The sequence below is a fragment of the Taudactylus pleione genome, unplaced genomic scaffold, assembly GCF_031769625.1.
Source record: "Taudactylus pleione unplaced genomic scaffold, aTauple2 ptg000190l, whole genome shotgun sequence".
NCBI lineage: Eukaryota > Metazoa > Chordata > Amphibia > Anura > Myobatrachidae > Taudactylus > Taudactylus pleione.
The window spans coordinates 8356892-8360681 of record NW_028284592.1 but is presented as its reverse complement, the minus strand read 5'-3'; the positions used below and the strand labels follow the sequence as shown (position 1 = coordinate 8360681).

General features: G+C 33.4%; 1 non-coding gene across 1 annotated transcript; it reads left to right on the top strand.

Moving 5' to 3' along the window:
• The first annotated feature begins 2305 nt into the window (after positions 1-2305).
• Positions 2306-2388, top strand: TRNAL-CAG (transfer RNA leucine (anticodon CAG)). The gene has a single exon. It is a non-coding gene; the product is annotated as a tRNA-Leu (tRNA).
• Positions 2389-3790: the final 1402 nt, after the last annotated feature.

Here is a 3790-nt window from a genome sequence, read left to right as displayed (position 1 = left end):
TTCAGGCATTAATTGTAGAGCATGTGAAGATGTTATTTGTGTCAAGCATTTTCTCAAATATTTGGAAAATCCTAAACTATAGGTAATTCCGTGTTAATGTTATTTTTACAATATCTTTTTGATTTATCCAACTTTAAGCATCTTTGAAAAATAATTGAAAAAGCAATTTATTACTAATATTTGAATCAATAGTTTCAACAGCAGCATGGACATTGCACCATTGAAAAAGTAATTTTGGTTAATTAGTTTTATCCAATTTTTAAGAAACTTAGTTTTCTATGTGTCAGAATGGCCGAGCGGTCTAAGGTGCTGCGTTCAGGTCGCAGTGTCCTCTGGAGGCGAGGGTTCAAATCCCACTTCTGACAGTGTTCTTCCTTTTCTTCTTTGTTCTACAATGTCTCTTCCTTGTTGCTTGTGAAGAGAAATACTTAAGATATTCACTGCAAATCTGTTTCACAAAAAACTTTGAAGAATAATCAACCTTCCATTATTTCTGCTTTATACCAATCAAAGAAAATGTTGCATTCTTCCCTAAAAATATGGACTTAAATACTACTTCAGACATCAATATTATATGTATTTTTTTCTTTGGTCAACATTTTTTCATATACTGAGTTTGCAAAATAAAATATCCCCCAACTTCTGAATCAGGGCTCCATATCTCAGGAGTAAGAACACTGCTCTTTTAAGCCAGTGGTCATGAACACAAACCCTACTTGTACAATCCTTCATAGCATCCAGTCAAGCCCATAAGCCAAAATCATTAGCCAGTTCTTGGAAAGTTCATAAATGTCTTTTCTATGGTGAGTGAAAATCCACAAGACAACAAATTCTAGACACTTGGAATCCAATCCTGAATAGAGCAAAAAAAAATAATTACCACATTTTTCCTTGGCATTCTATGAATTAGAAAAATAGATACTGCACATCCCCTTTTCAATGTATTTTGGAAACTGCCACATTTGGAGTAATGATTTTCTTTCAATGCAGCTCTCAATCAATCAATACAAAATTCAGGCATTAATTGTAGAGCATGTGAAGATGTTATTTGTGTCAAGCATTTTCTCAAATATTTGGAAAATCCTAAACTATAGGTAATTCCGTGTTAATGTTATTTTTACAATATCTTTTTGATTTATCCAACTTTAAGCATCTTTGAAAAATAATTGAAAAAGCAATTTATTACTAATATTTGAATCAATAGTTTCAACAGCAGCATGGACATTGCACCTTTGAAAAAGTAATTTTGGTTAATTAGTTTTATCCAATTTTTAAGAAACTTAGTTTTCTATGTGTCAGGATGGCCGAGCGGTCTAAGGTGCTGCGTTCAGATCGCAGTCTCCTCTGGAGGTGAGGGTTCAAATCCCACTTCTGACAGTGTTCTTCCTTTTCTTCTTTGTTCTACAATGTCTCTTCCTTGTTGCTTGTGAAGAGAAATACTTAAGATATTCACTGCAAATCTGTTTCACAAAAAACTTTGAAGAATAATCAACCTTCCATTATTTCTGCTTTATACCAATCAAAGAAAATGTTGCATTCTTCCCTAAAAATATGGACTTAAATACTACTTCAGACATCAATATTATATGTATTTTTTTCTTTGGTCAACATTTTTTCATATACTGAGTTTGCAAAATAATATATCCCCCAACTTCTGAATCATGGCTCCATATCTCAGGAGTAAGAACACTGCTCTTTTAAGCCAGTGGTCATGAACACAAACCCTACTTGTACACTCCTTCATAGCATCCAATCAAGCCCATAACCCAAAATCATTAGCCAGTTCTTGGAAAGTTCATAAATGTCTTTTCTATGGTGAGTGAAAATCCACAAGACAACAAATTCTAGACACTTGGAATCCAATCCTGAATAAAGCAAAAAAAATAATTACCGCATTTTTCCTTGGCATTCTATGAATTAGAAAAATAGATACTGCACATCCCCTTTTCAATGTATTTTGGAAACTGCCACATTTGGAGTAATGATTTTCTTTCAATGCAGCTCTCAATCAATCAATACAAAATTCAGGCATTAATTGTAGAGCATGTGAAGATGTTATTTGTGTCAAGCATTTTCTCAAATATTTGGAAAATCCTAAACTATAGGTAATTCCGTGTTAATGTTATTTTTACAATATCTTTTTGATTTATCCCACTTTAAGCATCTTTGAAAAATAATTGAAAAAGCAATTTATTACTAATATTTGAATCAATAGTTTCAACAGCAGCATGGACATTGCACCTTTGAAAAAGTAATTTTGGTTAATTAGTTTTATCCAATTTTTAAGAAACTTAGTTTTCTATGTGTCAGGATGGCCGAGCGGTCTAAGGCGCTGCGTTCAGGTCGCAGTCTCCTCTGGAGGCGAGGGTTCAAATCCCACTTCTGACAGTGATCTTCCATTTCTTCTTTGTTCTACAATGTCTCTTCCTTGTTGCTTGTGAAGAGAAATACTTAAGATATTCACTGCAAATCTGTTTCACAAAAAACTTTGAAGAATAATCAACCTTCCATTATTTCTGCTTTATACCAATCAAAGAAAATGTTGCATTCTTCCCTAAAAATATGGACTTAAATACTACTTCAGACATCAATATTATATGTATTTTTTTCTTTGGTCAACATTTTTTCATATACTGAGTTTGCAAAATAAAATATCCCCCAACTTCTGAATCAGGGCTCCATATCTCAGGAGTAAGAACACTGCTCTTTTAAGCCAGTGGTCATGAACACAAACCCTACTTGTACACTCCTTCATAGCATCCAGTCAAGCCCATAAGCCAAAATCATTAGCCAGTTCTTGGAAAGTTCATAAATGTCTTTTCTATGGTGAGTGACAATCCACAAGACAACAAATTCTAGACACTTGGAATCCAATCCTGAATAGAGCAAAAAATAATAATTACCGCATTTTTCCTTGGCATTCTATGAATTAGAAAAATAGATACTGCACATCCCCTTTTCAATGTATTTTGGAAACTGCCACATTTGGAGTAATGATTTTCTTTCAATGCAGCTCTCAATCAATCAATACAAAATTCAGGCATTAATTGTAGAGCATGTGAAGATGTTATTTGTGTCAAGCATTTTCTCAAATATTTGGAAAATCCTAAACTATAGGTAATTCCGTGTTAATGTTATTTTTACAATATCTTTTTGATTTATCCAACTTTAAGCATCTTTGAAAAATAATTGAAAAAGCAATTTATTACTAATATTTGAATCAATAGTTTCAACAGCAGTATGGACATTGCACCTTTGAAAAAGTAATTTTGGTTAATTAGTTTTATCCAATTTTTATGAAAAGCAGATTTTCATGTGTCAGGATGGCTGAGCGGTCTAAGGTGCTGCGTTCAGGTCGCAGTCTCCTCTGGAGGCGAGGGTTCAAATCCCACTTCTGACAGTGATCTTCCATTTCTTCTTTGTTCTACAATGTCTCTTCCTTGTTGCTTGTGAAGAGAAATACTTAAGATATTCACTGAAAATCTGTTTCACAAAAAACTTTGAAGAATAATCAACCTTCCATTATTTCTGCTTTATACCAATCAAAGAAAATGTTGCATTCTTCCCTAAAAATATGGACTTAAATACTACTTCAGACATCAATATTATATGTATTTTTTTCTTTGGTCAACATTTTTTCATATACTGAGTTTGCAAAATAAAATATCCCCCAACTTCTGAATCAGGGCTCCATATCTCAGGAGTAAGAACACTGCTCTTTTAAGCCAGTGGTCATGAACACAAACCCTACTTGTACACTCCTTCATAGCATCCAGTCAAGCCCATAAGC